At 35.1% G+C, this 18034-nt stretch overlaps 1 protein-coding gene across 3 annotated transcripts in view; it reads right to left on the reverse strand.

The window, feature by feature from the left end:
• Positions 1–18034, reverse strand: part of KCNT2 (potassium sodium-activated channel subfamily T member 2) — a 362885-nt gene that overhangs the window by 162125 nt on the left and 182726 nt on the right. The window lies entirely within an intron of this gene.

The following is an 18034-nucleotide window of genomic DNA, read 5'->3' on the forward strand; positions in this document are numbered from 1 at the left end:
TAGGAATGCAAAATCATTCAGCAACTTTGGAAGAGTCTCCAGTTTCTTATAAAACGAAACATAACCATACCATATAATCCAGCAGTCGTGCTCCTTGGTATTTACCCAAATGATTTATCCACCCAAAACCTGCACTTGAAGGTTTACAGCAATGGATAAAACAAAGAGGTATATCCAGACAATAGAATATTATTCAGCAATAAAGAGAAATGAGGTGTCCAGCCATGAAAAGACATGAAGGAAACTCAGATGCATACTGCTAAATGAAAGAGGCCTGACTTAAAAGGCTGCATACCGGGTGCCTGGGGGGTGCAGTCTGTTAAGCGTCTGACTCAGTTTCAACTCAGGTCATGATCTCAGGGTCATTAGATGGAGTCCTGTGTGAGCACGAGGTCCTGCTTAAGACTCTCTTTCCCTTTCCCTCTGCCCCTCCTCCAGCACAGACTCACTCTCTCTCTCTTTCTCTCTCTCTCTCTCTTTCAAATAAATAAAATCTTCTTTTAAAAAAAGCTGAATACTATAGAAAGTGTAAAAACATCAGTGGTTGCTAAGGGGCTTGTCAGTGGGGGAGGGTGTAGAAGTGATGGAAAAGTGGAATATAGGGGATTTTTAGAACAATGAAAGTATTCTGTAGGATATTGTAATGATAGATAGATATCATTATACATTGGTCAAAACCCATAGAATGTATAAAGCAAAGAGTGAACCCTAATGTAAACTATGGACTTTAATTAATAATAATGTATCAATATTTACTAATCAATTGTCACAAATGTACTACACTAATGCCAGACGCTAATAACAGTGGGAACTGGGGCGAAGGAATGCTGGAAATTCTCTATATATTTTGCCCAATTTTTCTGTAAACCCAAAACTACTCAGAAAAATGGTGTATTAAAAAAATAAGTGCACAAAGTGTGAACTTTAGAGTCACAAATTCTGGGCTCTAATTTCACTCTAAAATTTACAAACTGCATGAGTTTAAGCTACTAAACAAATCTGATTCTCAGGACAAAAGGTTTGATTACGTTTGTAAAGTGGATGTAGACAGCTTGCTCTTCTCATTTCACTTGACCTCTGGCAACATGTGACATGTAGACCACTGCCTCCCTAAAATTTTCTCCCAAGGCTTCTGTGACACCAATTCCCCTTATAGTCCTTTGGCTCTCTTACCCCAAATGGAACTCATCTTCCTGCTGATAATTCTTCCTTTTCCTGGAGGTGGATTTTTACCAGCACCAAATCCGGAACTCCTCCATCCCTCATACCCCTGCATTCAATCAGTCCTCAAGTCTTGTTGATGACACCTTCTAAATATTGCTCTAATCTGTCCACTTCTTTCCAACCTCCCCGCCACAGCCTGAGTCTAAACAGTTGTCACTTCAGGCTTGGAGAGAAGGCAACAGCCTCCAAATCAATCTATTTCGAGTTTATATATATAACTATATAAAATAGTGTGTGTATATATATAGTATATATATATATATATATATATAAAACTATATAAAATAGTATATAAATATATAAATATATGAAATATATATAAAATATATAAAATATTTATATAAATAAATATATACTATATAAATAGTATATATAACTATATAAAAATATATATATATATATATTTTTTTTTTACTAATTCTGTGTTGTCAGATTTACTGCCATTTCAAACAACCATCTGATTGGATATTTGGCTACCGACAACCCGGCGGTGACTTTCTTTACTCTTAGCATCAAGTCCCAACTTTTTAACAAGGCTTGCAAGACCCTGTATCAAACTCTGCCCAAACTACTTCCCCAGCCTTGGCACTATTTATTCCAGTGCATTCTCCACTGTTGAGCCTCCAGGACTTCTGATGTGGACCAGGACCTCTGTCATGTATTCTAGGAGACCTTCTTCTTCTGATGGAAATCCGTAACAGCTGTTCCCACTGTGTTTGCCCATCATAGTGTGAAACCACCTGTTTTTTTTTAAGTGGATCCCCACTAAACTGTCAGCTCTAAGACAAGAGCCATGTTTTATACTTCATTCATCCAAAGTGCATCTCTAGTACTTCATTTTCATTTGTTTTCCAAAGATGAATAGGAGAAACCATATTGACTTCACAGGGATACTGTGAGCATTAAATAAGATGATGTAAAGAAGCATCCGGCATACAGGAAGCATTTAGTAAATATGCCAAGTCAGTGGATAAATAGTTGGTTGAAATACTGATCCTAAAAGCCCATAAATCTTCCTTGTCTCACTCATGCATTGTGCCCTATCAACAAGAATCTATGATTCTGTGAGTGGAGCATTAAGTAAGGAAAAAGGAAACAAGGTAAGTGTACAATGACATAAATGTCACATGAGGAATAGAAAATAAGTATTTGCTAATACACATAATAAAACTGGCACAGAAACAAGATTTTTAATTCATTCTTCTAACAACAGAGAATGATATTGATCTCTTTTTTTTTCTTGCTGACAAAATTCAGCCCAAAATAAGATAGTCTGAATTTAATTGTAACTAAAAAGTAAAAGTATCGACCATGACAACTTTGGAATAAACAGGCTAAATAATAAAGGAAGGTAACATAGGGTATTATTGGGTCATGGTAGGTGTCTATTGCTACTGTGAAAGCAGAACATTTCACTTAAAGTCAGTTTATCTAAAAATTAATTGGCCAAAATCATCTTATAAAATTCAACTTTTATAATTTGAAATATCTAAAAATTATTTGTTGGCATTCTAAAGGTTTAAAATACACCACTTTGCCTATGAAAAGGATCTTCTTTCCTGAATCCCAAATGACCCATAAAAGAACTCAGACATTTTAGATGAAATTTTATACACGAATTGTTTCCCACCCCTCTATGAGAATTTGTAATTTTCATTAAATTCTTAAATACAGTCTATGTCTCAGAAAACGGTAAGACATTCGTCTCATCAAAGGTTACTTTCAAGCCAATTTTCAATTTATAAAATACATCTGTAGCACTAAAAAAATTATAGATTTATTTTTTATATTTTGAGTATATTTTGCTAACTTACCTACTGAACACATTTTTTAGGGTCAAGTAAAACTGAATTCTGAAAGTTAAAATAATATATGTAAAAAAATTTGACCCCAATTTATAGGCAGCTAAACAATGTAGATACAACATTTATATAAGGGTAAAACATCTTGCAGCCAACTGGAAAACAAATCTTTCCTAAACACAACTCAAATGTATTGTTTTATAAACAACTCCTGCCAAATATAATCATTGCCCAGAGAATAATATATTCCCAGAAGTTCCTCTAAAGGCTTTGCAGTAGACTCAAAAGCACCTTGAGTGCAAGGGCCTATTTTGTTCACAGTTACATTGTCTGGGTCTAATAGGTAAATTGATAAATTATAAGCTTAGCTTGCATATAAATCTGTCTATATATTGCATATATCTACATATATATAATGAAATAAATAATTGAATGTAATTCTAATACATAGAATCTATAATATATGTCCTCTATAATTAATTGGTTTGAATTTATGACTGAATTAAGGAAACTACATAGTTCATTAGTAATGAACTGTAATTGATGTCTTTGGAGAATTAGGTTTCAAATTTGAAATATTTATTATTAAGTACAAAGGTAATTCAGGATGTTCTTAAATAAAATACTTAAAAATGAAGTATATAACCAAAAACCCTAATAAATATGAAAACATTAAGATATTGGGGCACCTGGGTGTCTCAGTTATGCTACTGACCCTTGATTTTGGCTCAGGTCATGATCTCAGGTCCTGGGATTGAGTTCTGCTTTGGGCTCCATGCTTAGCATGGAGTCTGCTTGAGATTCTCTCTCTCTCTCTCTCTCTCCTTCTGCTCCTCCCTCTTGTGTTGTCTCTCTCTCTCTCTCAAATAAATAAATTTAAAAATTCTTAAAAATAAAAACTCCAGGTGCCTGGGTGGTTCAGTCAGTTAAGCGTCTGCCTTCAGCTCAGGTCATGATCCCGGGGTCCTGGGATTGAGCCCCGCATCGGGCTCCCTGCTCAGCTGGGGAGCCTGCTTCTCCCTCTCCTCTCCGCTCGTGCTCTCTTTCGCTATCTTTGTCTCTCTCTTAAATAAGTAAATAAAATCTTAAAAAACAAAACAAAACATAAGACTGCTAGTATAATTTCCTCTTTCTTCCAAGTTTAAACAGAAGGAATCTGACATTATGTCTGAGGCCAAAACATTATCTTGGATTTCAGTTTTAAGACTGCTTGTATTTCCTGCTCTTTCCAATGTTCTCTCAGGGATTGTAACCCTACTTTCAATTTCCATTCTTACAGCTGAGAGTATACTACTCCTTACAGATACATCATGGCAAAAACCTGACTGCCTGTCTGAAATTCCATATATTACATATTCCTAGAATCTTCTTACCAGTAATTTTGGCACTGTGTAGCAGGTCAATTTTATGGCCAGTTAAATAACACGTCTACTTTCTGCTTTTGCTTGTCAAGAACCAGGGCCTATTTTGTGCTCTGCTTCTCAAAGCCGAAATCCTGTATTGTTTCTTAGTTCTTATTGGCCTAAGTTCCAGTAATTTGCCCAGAGTCATACATCCCTTATGTAATATCTTTTGCATACTTACATCCTCTCCCAGATTCTTCAGGAATCACCATCAATACCAAATCTAACTCCAGATCTTAATCCTCTTGAGTCTTCCCTGACTTACTCTTTTAACAAAGTTAAGACTATAGTGTCTTAAAATCTCACAAAGATCATTGACAAGTGTCAAGTGAATAATAATTAAAGTGATTCATAAACAGGCTAGGCTATCTTGAAAGCATGTAACTGAAGTTCAGTGACAATCATCTGTCAAGAATTTACCAAAAAGATATTTCTGGACAGATTAAAAAAATGAGTGATACTAGTGATCCCAGGGTGTCTTAGCAAGTTTAAAATTCACAGTTTGAAATTCTGTGATTTTCTGAATTGGAAAGGAAGATGCTTTTGAGAACAGATTATTAACCACTAAGTTCAATAACAAGCAAAAGATTTTGGAAAACCCTTCTAAAGAATTTATGGTACCTTGTATTGCATAATGAAATAATAGAAATGAATATGTGTTAAAGTGTTGCAATGCTCAAAATGGATCTGCTTAAGATAAAACAATATTCTTTTTAAAAAAGCTTAAATTGTGAAAGGTAGCAGAATATGCCTTTTTAGCATAAAGACTATTTTGATCTGATTATTTTTGAGAAAAAGCAGCCATCGGAGAAGCTCTTAAACCAAAGTAGAATCTACCCTTTAAATCTACATTCACAAGGGAAATCTCAATTTGTAAGGGTGACTCTTCCTGTACCAAGAAGAGAAAGATGACTCTAAACCACATCTCTTTATCAGTGGAAAAGGCACCAGACTTAAATCTGCACAACAACCTGTACTTTTCTTGATAACCTCTCAGAACTAGTCTCCCCACTCCAGCATCTTTCTTTTGTCATTAGCTGAAGACAATATTTAAGGTGATGGCTTGGACCATTTGGGGGAATTTTACTACTTTCCTGGGTATCTCCCATGTATACCTGAGGTATACGTATTACATTTCTGTTGTTTTTCTTTTGTTACTCTGTCTTTTATTACTGAGGGGGGAGGGGAGAACACCCACAGAACCTAAAATGTAGAGGAAAATTATTTTTCCTCCTCTACAATTGCAAACATTTTATTTCAGCTTTTTCCTCATGCTGTCTGAAAGGGTCACATAGGGAATTTGCTGTCTGCGTGTTTGATGATTGTTTGCCTTCTACTCTAAGATCCCATATGTTCAAAAATGCATGTAATTATCAGTAAAAAAATGAACATCTTTGACATTTCAGAGGAAAGATAACAGCATAGTATAAAATAAATTTTTTTTAAAAGTTACAACTTAGTCTTTGGAGTCAGATGACCAGGAAGTCTTTAAAAGTTTCCTTCAGTTTCATTTCCTGACAGCCCAATTTCCTGTCAGGTTTCTTCCTGACTATAGACCCTGAACACCCTTTTCTTAGAACATTTACTTTAGAAAAAGTCCAATTAAAATTCTTTTTTTCTGCCCCTTTGAGAATTAAATCTTCTCCCAGATTCTTACCAGTCTTACAACCCCGAAATGTCTTTCTCAAGAACCTGAGGGCCATCATTCTGAAGTGTAATCAACAAAGGAGCTAGAGCTCCCTCCTCCCAGTCTCTGTGGGAAGGCAGGACCCTATCCTTCATAAGAGATAGTTAGCAAATGATGGCATAATCACATGGACCAATCTCCCCCCTCCAGTACTTTTTCCACCTCGTTCATCCCAGAACTCAAAAATCCTCCAGCCTTTTGTTTCCAAGGAGTTGAGTTCAATCTCTCTCCTTTATTGCAACAGTCCTAAATAAAATCTTTCTTGCCTGTTTAGCAATGTCTGGTGCAATTTTTCCTTGACACAGGCAGAAAAGAGTGTAAATGTTAGGTCTTTGAGCTAGTATTCAAATAGCTAACCAGAGTCTTGCTTCATTAATCTACAAATTGGAGCTAGTAATAACTTCCTTACAGGGTTGTTGTGAAAAATACATCACATATATAACATGTATAAATATATATAAATGATCTCTAGCCTGTAATTGATATTTAGTGATGGTTAATAAATGAGAGCTGTTATTATGTATTTCTTTTCTTTTTTTTTTTTTCAGTTCCAAGAAGCAAGAAGTTTAAAAATCAGTTGTGCCAAGAAAGCTAAAAGAGCAAAGCAAACACTACAGGTTTTTTTTTCAGAAGTAGGCCATTTATGTAAAAATCCATATGCCCAGTTGAGCTCAGAAAATTAAATTCTTTCACTATTGCAAAGAAAATCCATCCAGAGGGTAAATCTATTATGCTGAATACATTATAATGACTCAGTGGAGACTTAACTTTGAACAAATCTTTTTGAGCATACCTAATGAGAGACTGAGTGGACAAGATATTGAAAAGGAAAGTGTCTGAACCTTTTAAAACGTATCACAATATAAGACATCCTTCCTTCTGTCCATTCACCACCTCTTAACTTTCAGCTAACTATCTAGGACTGTGATTCTAAAGAATGTCTGACATCCTCAGCAACTTCAGTCTGTCTACATTATCATTCTCTGTTACCTCTATACCCACATTCTCATTTCCCTGCTTACCAGCTTGTATCAAATGTTTCACCAAATACGCAGACCCTTGCACAAACAATCATTTTGCTTGCCTCTCTCAATCAGGCCTACTTTACAGGCAAAACTACAACCTTGCTAAATTCAACTCTCTTTCTACTACAAATAACAGATGGTTGACACAAACACACATATATGCTAAACAGGCCTTAATTCAAATTGAGAGTCCATAATATCACATAGGAGATGAACATTGCTTAGCAACTCCACATATCTCCAGGCCATTTACTTTCCTGATGCTCTAGAGAACTATTTCATACAGTTCCTCAAACCTCTACCCTCACTTCCCTCTTTTCTGATGATCTCAACTACTATGAGAAAATAGAAATAATAAGAAAATTTCCATAGCACTCTCCATCACATCCACCTACATACTTGCCTCTTGTTAAAATGGGTGAGCATTTTACACACTTAGCAAAGGGAAACCTTCTGCTATATAATGGATCATATTCTATCTTGTACATCCTATGACTTTATTCTTTGAATTTTTCACTTTTCTCTCTGATGGATCATTTCCTTTAGTATACAGACTTGCTAAAATTTTTTCTCACTAAAAAAAAAAAAGAAAAAACAGAGAAATAAAGTTTTCTTTCACCACACATTACCATCAGGTACTGTGGCATTTCTTTGCCTTCATTTACAGAAACCACTTCTAAAGTCTGTACTTGCTGCCTCTATTTCCACTTTGCTATTTAATTTTAAAGTTTCATTTCTAATCCAAAAATTTAAAGCTATGAATCTCTTTTTAGGCACTACTTCAGCTGTGTCCCTGCAATTTTGATATGTGCATTTTCATCACAATTCAATTAAAATAATTCTAATCATCCCTGTTTTGTATTTTACTGATGGCTTATTTAAAAATATGATAATTTTCAAATATTTGGGTACTATCCTGCTGTAGTTTCATTGTTGATTTCTAATTAATTTCTATTATGATCAGAGAACATACTCTGTATGTTTTCATTCTTTTAACTTTTCTGCTATTTCTTCTATTGTCCAGCATATGATCTTTCTCTGTGAATGTTCCATACGCATTTGCAAAAAATGTGTATTCTGCAGTTGTTGAATGTAATGTTCTATATGTCAATTAGATCTAGTTGGTGAAACTGAGCTCAAGTTTTGTTTTGTTTTATAACCCTACCGATTTTCTTTCTACATGTTCTGTTAGTAATTTGGAAAGCAATATTGAAATTTCTATCAGTTGTAGATTTTTACACCTCTTTCCAGTTCTGCCATTTTGTTCATGAACTTTGAGGTTTCACAAGTTATGCACACATTGAGGAGTGTTATGTCTTCCTGATGCCTTGATTCCTTAATTAACACAAAATGCTTTTTAGAGAAGATCCTTTAAAAGAAATTGAGAATTAATGGCTTATGTATTAAGAAAGAATTCTACAAAGATTGACAGCACAAAAGCAAGTGGAGAAGGGAATAGCATGAAGGAAAAAAGGTACCAATGATAACTGAACAAAATAGGGAAAACAATACAAAATATTCTCTACTAGGGGACATCTGGTGTTCTTAGAAGGAAGAGCTTCAGGTATATGGAGGGAGTATAAATTGGAATGAGGGATCTAAGGACATCATAAGTTTGAAATAGTGAGTGTTGCTTTTACCAAGAGGTTAGACCTAAAGAGGAGGAAGAATTGTAATAGTAATACCTATAAGAATATAAGTAGTTTGAAGTAATAGGTACCATAAAAGTCTAATGAAATAAGTAACATGGTGTTGCTTTATGTATTCCTGTCTTAATAATTAATGAGCTTTATGATTATATTTTAAGTTAAGCTTTCAAAATTTTAAATTAATGATCCAATCTAAAAGATCAATCTTCTCTAACATTTCATATGCCTCTTCCCCAGTGTTCGCTCCTTAATACTCATCACCAGCTAACATTCTATGCATTTATTTAATTAGTATATTGATGGTCACTTCTACTAGTAGGCCAGCTTCATTAGAACTGGTGACTATGTACACACTGTTCACAGATTTTTTTTTTCACTGCTATGTTCCTAAATATATCTTCAGTTGGTACATCAATACTTGGACAACAAACCACTCAATAAATATTTGTTCAATGAATGAATGGTTAAAAGTGGTGATAGTGTTACCCTACAGCACTTTTATTCCTATGCTATGCTCAGGTCTAAGAAGCATACAAATAATTATGTCAATTGGCCCTACGTAAATTTGAAGCTAAGTGGACTGAGACATGTAAACCTTACATGAAAATGTAAATAATAAATTTACTTAAGGTAGGATAGTAAGTGCAGATAGTAAATCTGCAGTAAACAGCAATGAAAAAATAATGAATGTTAACGAATACCTATAATATACAGTGGATTTTTTAAATAAAATTTAGGGTATGGCAGAAAATAATACAAAAAAAGAAAATATGTAGTGAAAGTGACCACTGGGTCTTCAGTGAACAGTGTGTACATAGTCACCAAATTCTAAATGTTTATTGAGTCCAACATTTAGACTTAATCAATAAACAATGGCAGAAGACTTAGTTTTGATCACAGGACAAAAGGTAAATGATATCAGCCTCCAAAGCAAAAATGGAAGTACCACGGACCAAAATTGGATCATGGAAAATTGGAAATGAAAGCTGAAGGAAAGAAAGAAACAAATGCCATATTCTTACAAAGCAGAAATACAAAATATAGTATCAGCACTTTAATGGATTTAAAGTCATTATCTTCTTTTAGGAAACAGACTAAAAATGGGAAGAAGAACAGACAACTGATGTCTGAAATCCTATATACATATATATTTTTTTTCTGATTAAAATTTCAAACTGTGGAACCACTTTTATGTACAAATGTCTGACCCGTTTGAACAGTAAGCTATTATCACCATGGGAAGCAGTTTGGTCCAAAGAAAGGAGTGTTAAAGTTGACCTGACCTGGGTAGAGCCCAGACTCGGCCGATCTGGGAAATCTAATTAACAACCCTGAGCCTTGGTTCTCTCGTCTATAAAACAATTGTGGTGAGCATGAAATGACATAATGTGAACAAAATGCCTGACCACATGAAAGCTACTCACAAAATGTCAAATTTGTTTGGTTTCTTTCTGCTTGTTTGCTTTATTAAATGGACTCGGAAAAAATAAGCTAAAATATGTATACCAAGAGTAGCAACATGGACTAGAGCTCTAGTTCTATATAAACATGCAAGATTTTTATAGAAAATTAGCATCACAATATTAGGTGTTTTAAAAATGTTATCATTCTTCACAATAAGTTATGTAGAAAAATACATGTTTGAAAGTCTGTTAATCTTTAAAATAAAAATAAATAAATAATAAATAAAAATGTTATCGTCTCAAGAAAAAAATGGGCATTTTCTTTAAAATGCAGATATCAAGTGCTCCATTCTTTTTTTTTAAGTTTTTTTTTTAGTAATCTCTACATCCAACGTGGGGCTCAAACCTACAACCCTGAGATCAAGAGTCACGTGCTCTACTGACTGAGCCAGCTAGGCATCCTTGAGCTTCATTCATTTTTTTAAATTAAAGTTGATCTAAAATCATCAAAAAGGATTTTTGACTTTAATGAAACTACACTTAATGATTTTTTAAAAATAATTTTTGTGATTCAAAAAAATTTACTAAGGATGCTGCTATAGCACTTTCAGTTTCATGATTACCCTATGATATCTAAATAAAGAATATAAAACTTTACATAGGAATACATTTATTTTTATGAAATATTATTAATTCCAAAACAGAATCCTTTGGAATATTTATTAATTTTTCATTTTGATATTCACAACTCTGCCTCTCCCAATTAGAATACACAGAAACTAATACTAGATTTGGCAGTATTCTACCTGGTTTAAAAAATATTATTAAAACAATAGGAGATGGGGCACCTGGATGGCTCAGTCGGTTAAACATCTGCCTTCGGCTCAGGTTGTGATCTCAGGTCCTGGAATCAAGCCCCACATGGTGGGGGTCCCCTGCCCAGCAGGGAATCTGCTTACCCCCTCCCTTTGCCTCTCCCCCGCTTGTGTGTGCTCTTTCCCACAAAAAATAAAATCTTTAAAAAAAATTAAAAATTAAAAAAAATAAAACAACACAACTCACTTATTCAATTTTGCAACTCAGCAATAATAAATGCATGTGTATCTATCAGAAATAGTGTGCAATCAACATTTTTCAAAGGTGTATCTCTATCAAAGAAAATAATATAAAAGAACATTTTCATAATAGAACACTTTAAAAAAACTTTTTGAGTATAGATGACACATAATGCTACATTAGTTTCAGGTGCACAACATAGTGATTCAACTTCTCTGTACCTTATGCTGTGCTCACCGCAAGTGTAGATACTATCTGTCACCATACATCATTATTACCATATCATTGACCATGTTCCCTATGTTGTGCCTTTTATTCCCATGACTTACTTATTGCATAACTGGAAGTCTATACATTCCACTCCCCTTCATCTGTTTTGTCTAACCCCCGACTCTCTACCCCTCTGGCAACCATCAGTTTGTTCTATATATTTATAGGTTTAATTCTGCTTTTTGTTTGTTTATACATTTGTTTCTTTAAATTCCACATATGAGTGAATTCATATGGTATTTGTCTTTCTCTCTCTGACTTATTTCACTTAACATAATATCCTCTGGGTCTATCTATGTTGTCACAAATGGCATGATCTCATCCTTTTTATGGCTGCATAATATTCCATCACGTGTGTGCACTCATGTGTGTGTACCACATCTTCCTTATCCATTTGTCTATCAATGAATACTAAAGTTGCTTCCATATCTTGGCTATTGCAAATACTGCAATAGTAAACATAGGAATGTATATATCTTTTTGAATTAGTGTTTCCATTTTCTTTGGGTAAATACTTGGTAGTGGAATTACTAGATCATATGGTATTTCTATTTTTAATTCTTGGGGGACCCTCCATACTGTTTTCCACAGTGACTGCACCAGTTTACATTCCCACAAACAGTGCACAAGGGTTCCCTTTTCTCCATATCCTTGTCAATTCTTGTTGCTTCTTGTCTTAATTTTAGCCATTTGCATTTCCCTGATGATTACTGATGTTGAGTATCTTTTCATGTGTCTTTTTTGGCCATTATATCAAAATGATTTTGAACCACATTTAGAAACATTTCTTTGGAAGTATGCCTAATATCAAAAACTCATCTCTATAGGTTTTAAAAATTTATTTTTTCCACACAACAGATAATCCTAACTTAGGTGTGCATAAATATAGAAGGAAAATATTGCAAGGTAAATCTAATATATTAAAAACAATTATTGGAAAGGTTCATTTCAGGAAAAAATATGTAAAAAAAAATTAGTCTAGGGGCACCTGGGTAGCTCAGTTGGTAGAGCATCTGCCTTCTGCTCAGGTCATGATCTTGGGATCCTGGGGTTGAGCCCCACGTCGGGCTTCCTGCTTTCAAGGACCTTGCTTCTCCCTCTCCTCCCTGCTCATGCTCTCTTTTGCTAACTCTCTCTCTCAAATAAACAAATAAAATCTTAAAAAAAATTAGTCTAAATTACTTCTTAAGAAATCATAAACATTTAACTAATTAATTTCACATACATATCTTTGGAATTAAAATTAAAGAAAGAAAAAAATTGCCTAATCTTATTTATTTAACAAATATTTCTCCAGGGAAGGTTCAATGTAGTTGACCTTTACCAAAGTAAAACTTTTTACTTTGTTCTGTAACTGTGCCAGTAAAATATAAATCTACATGTTTCTTCTCACTATCCAATAGTTTCAACACTATTTCTCAACCCCTGTTGCAGAGTATGCAAAGTAGGAGTGATTGATTGCTATCTCTTGCAGGATAGAAAAGAGTTTCCTGAAAATCTCCTAAAATTTTCCCACGTGATTCATTTGTCTAACGTGAGTAAGCTTGATTAAAATTAGAGAGACCAGATAGTTCTTAGTCAAGTGAAGCATAATTTCATCATGTAGGAACATATCATGATTCCAGGCCTTCTGGCCCTCCCAAGACACTCACTTACTTTCACTACCCAAAGCAAGTACAAGTGACAGTGATACTGACCCGACTGTATTAAGTGTAAAATTCTAGAGCTCATTTTCCTCTAAATGAAGATACAAGAAAGGTTTAATGAATGTGAAATGATTCAATTATAGCAGGACTGGATAATCATAAAGAACGACTTACTTATTCTCTTCTCCTACCCACCTCCCAAAAGGAACGACCTACTTGGGGAGAGGCAACTAAAATAGTTTGTCTGGACCAACCCCTCATAAGTACAAAAAGATATGATCAAAACAAGATGACCTAGATTTTTTGCCAAAAATGATGTATTTATTAACCTTCAGGGAATCAAAGAGCAGAGTTTCAACTCTCCTGATAGGATTTAAACCAAACACTGGGGTCAGAGGGGCAGGTGGACTAGAACTTGTGAACCAACTTCTCTGTAGGAAACAATGTAGAACTATTTGCAGCAGCGACTATGCCAGGCCTGTCCTAAGACAATAGCTAATATGGGAGTGTGTTCATTATCAAGCAATATGGTGTCTTCAATAGTAACACATAGCTATTTAGCATAGTGCAACATTTTTCTGGGTTCCTATATTTTTTTCTGATAAATCTTTAATTGGATCATCATGCCCGCATATGTAAAAATGATTTTAAAAAGAGATGAATGGTAGCCTACTGGTGTGTCCAAATTTGAGCACACTAGGAATAGTCGGCCACCCATTTTTGTAACAAGTCCTGAAAGTCTGTTTCTCTAAGGACTATAAACACTTCTGTAAGACCCTGTAAACACAAACACAAAACAGTTGAGAGGCTCTCCAGTCTTTGCCAAAGGAGCAGAAATACCATATACTTAGTGCCACTCATGGATATTGGTTTTTCTTCTTGCCACATGTCAAGACCTAAAACTCCATTCAGTTACTAGGACCGAGGCCCTTCTGCTTGTCCCTCTGTTCAAGGTGCCCTAAACTCTGACACTGACTTTTCTTCTGCGTTATTTCCCAACACTTTAAATGTTTTACTACATTCTCTTCTTCCTTGCATGGTTTCTGAAGATGAATCAGATGAAAATCTTATCTTTGCTCCATTGTAGTTAGGGTGTTCCCCCCACTCCTTGGCTTCTTTCAGGAATTCATCTTTGATTTTCTATAATTTGAAAATGATACATCTAGGTGTATTTTTTTTGACATCTCTTCTGCTGGGTGTTCTCTGAGCTTCCTGGATCTGTGGCTTGGTGTCCGGTATCAATTTGGGGAAATCCTCAGTTATTATGCTTTCCAGTATTTCTTCTATTCCTTTCTTTCTTCTCCTTCAGATATTTCCATTACACATATGTTACACCTTTTGCAGTTGTCCCAGAGTCTTTGGATATTCCATTTGGGTTTGGGTTTTCGTTGTGGTGGTTGTTTTTCAGTCTTTGTTCTCTTTGCTTTTTAGTTTTGGAGATTTCTGTTGAGTTATCCTCAAGTTCAAAGATTATTTCCTTAGCCATGTCCAGTCTACTAACAAGCCCATCAGAGACATTCTTCATTTCTGTTATAATTTTTTTTATCTCTAGTATTACTTTTTGGTTCTTTCTTAAGGTTTCTTTCTGTTTACACTCTCCATCTGTTCTTGCATGCTGTCTCTTTTATCCATGAGAGCCCTTAGCATATTAATCAGCTATTTTAAATGATTGGCCTGATAAGTTCAACATCTCTGCCATGTCTGTTCTGATACTTTCTCTGTCTCTACAAATTGCATTTTTTCAACTTTTGGTATGCTTTGTAATTTTTTCTTGATAGCCAGTCAAAACATACAAAGTTAAAGGAACTGCTATAAATAGATCTTTAGACACGTGCAAGTAAGCTATGGGGTAAAGGGAAGCATTCTATAGTCCCATGATTTGGTGTCAGTCTTTTGAGTGAGCCAATACCTCTGGACTGTGACCTTCACAAATGTTTTTTCAGTGTCTTGCCCCCTTAATTGAGAAAGGATGGCTAGAGTGGTTTGGAATTGGGTATTACCCTTGCCCCAGATCAGTTAGGCTCTGATAACTAGGTTTCCAGCAGGTTAAGCTCTGGTTAACTAGTTTCCCTGAGGGCAAGGCCTGTTAAGAGGAAGAGAATTCTCTGGTGTAATTCAAAATGGTTCCCTTTTCCTGACCCTTGCTGAAATCCCAAAGGGATTTTTCTCTCATATTTACTGTGAGAACTTGGTCAAACTCCTGGAAGTAAGTCTCACAAAATTATGGTATCCTTTCCCCAGGACTACATTTCCCAGGGTTTTTTTAGCCCTCAAAGTTGTCTGCACTGAACCTCCAGCAATTCATCAATTACAGTTCAGGTTTTCCTGCCCCCACAACTAATTCCCAGGTTGATTTCCACTCATGAGTCTTTGCTGGGGTAAATTACTATTCTCCATATTTGCGTGTCAGTCTCTCCAATCTTGGGCATAATACATTGCCCTGTTTCCTCACCTCTCTTGCTTTCCTCCTAAATCTTTTACACAATTTTTCATGCGTTACCCTATTTTTAATTTCCAGGAACTATTTTTGGTTCATTAAGTGTTTCTTGTTTTGACTTCATTTTTTTTGTTGTTCTACAGCCTACTATTCTTGTTTTATATATGTACACTCTCCTCAACTTATATTATTCTGAGGATATTTGTTATATATTTTAAAATCTATTTCTTCTCCCAGAATTGTGTAGTTTTGTCTGTTTCCTCTGAGTTCCTCTTTTCTATACACTTTTTATGTTTGTTCATCCATTCTTTCTTTTCCTTGTCAGAAATTTCCTTAAATGTTTAGTGACGCCTCACACCCTCTTCCCCAGCACCCGCAGGTGGTAGATGACCATATGTAGAAATTCAACACTCAATAGCTATTTGGGACGTCACTGAATGTGGGAATCTTATTTTCACATAGACCTTACTGTAGGGTGATTAATCTGTGATACTGCACTAGGGAACTTCAGACTTTATATATTTACACACATTCTCTCTTGTGATGTACCATTTCCCCAGAGAAAATTCCTCTAATCTTGTGCCAGTGGAGATGTGGACGTAGCTATTAGGTTTCTGAGTCATTTGGGAGAAGCACCTCACATTCAGTGGAGCAACTTACTCTTTAATATCTTTGACTTTACCCTGACTCTCTGCTGTACTTACTGGTTCTGAGTGACGGATATCCCTGGATCAAATTCTGCCAACAGTAAACCTGTTCCCAGGGTGGGGAAAAGGATCAGCAATGGATTTCTGGAGAGATTCAGGGAATCTAATTGCTTCTTCTACAAACTTTTAATCACTATTCATATGTTTAGTCCCACATATAACCCTACTTACAGAAGCATCTGGTGCCTCTATTTCTTGAGACTTTTGAGGGTACCTTGTAAAAAGCAGCCTGACTTGTTTCCTCTCTCAACTTAAATTTTAACTTCCTTCTGTCTAAGTCGGTTACCACTCATCCATCTGCTTTCTAGCTTCCAAACTTGTGTTAGTGCTGTCTCATCTATCATCTCTTTTGTCCTAATGAGTGAAATTTTTTATTCATTTCCTGTCAATTTAGCAGAGTGTCAGGAAGAAATGGAACACATTTGTTTAACTGAATGATCTCAAATTCACAGTTTAAAGGGTACTCTAAAAGATATTATATATTTATTTATTAATGTTTATGCTTCTCCTTGGTACTCAAAACATTATTGATACTGGAGGACTGCAAGTGCTTTAAAACCAAGTTACTGCTTAAGGGGCACAAGATTCACAATTACATAAGTTAAATAATTGTGGAAACATACAGTAGATTATGATCAGTTCAAATTCATTTATTCCATAAATACATTTGGAGCACCTAATGTGCCAAACCAATTAAGAAACTCCTGAAATAGTACTTAAGTGAACTGAGGAGGGTGTGGTCTGAATTAAGATAGCAACCATGGAGAAGAAGGGGAGCAGATGAATTTTTAGAAATATATAAAGAGATATTTTACAAATTTTTCCAAATTATATTTGCTCTATGCTCTTGTATTAGTTTGGTAGGCTACAGTAACAAAGTGGAACAAACTGGGTGGCTTAAATAACTGAAATTTATTATTTCCCAGTCCTTGAGGCCAGAAATCCAAAATCAAAGTGCTGGCAGGGTTGACTCCTTCTGAGGGCAAGGAGGGAAGGATCTGTTGCAGGCCACTTCCCTTGGCTTATTGATGGCTGTCTTCACATTTCATATGGCATTCTCCCTGATAACTGACAGTGTCCAAATTTCCTCTTTTTACAAGGACACCAATCATATTGGATGAAGGTCCACCCTAATGATCACATTATAACTTGATTGTCTTTATTAAGACTTTATCTCCAAATAAGTTCACATTATGAGGTACTGGAGGGGTTGGGGTTCAATATATGGGTTTTAGGGGACACAATACAAGCCCTAACAACCCTCTTCAAATAAAGGATGAGAAAATTAGTTTAAAACTGAATAAGAACTTTAGGTAAATTAGAGTGAGGTCAACAAGAGAACATAGAGCCTGCCACATTCAGGACTCACAGTCTAATTTAATATAACAGAGTGTCCTATTAAATGCTCCAGAAAAAAAACAAATCATGTCCCTGAAAGACCCATGCATAGATTGCCTTTCCTCAGTCACTACAGAAGCCACCAAGGCTTTGTCTCTGTACCACAGATACGGCTAGAGATAAACTCATCAGCTTAGAAACACAGGAGTTAATAGTACCTGCTCAATATAAAATAACAAAATACTTTTTAAAAACAATAAAATTAGCATGCATGTTTAAAAACACAAGTTATAATTTGGTAAATTATACCATTTAATTTAATTATGAGTTTATATAACTTTAGGCCAAAAAAAATGGATCACAGAGATTATATAAGCCAAAAGGTGT

The sequence above is a fragment of the Zalophus californianus genome, chromosome 10 (genome assembly GCF_009762305.2).
Source record: "Zalophus californianus isolate mZalCal1 chromosome 10, mZalCal1.pri.v2, whole genome shotgun sequence".
In the NCBI taxonomy this organism is placed as follows: domain Eukaryota; kingdom Metazoa; phylum Chordata; class Mammalia; order Carnivora; family Otariidae; genus Zalophus; species Zalophus californianus.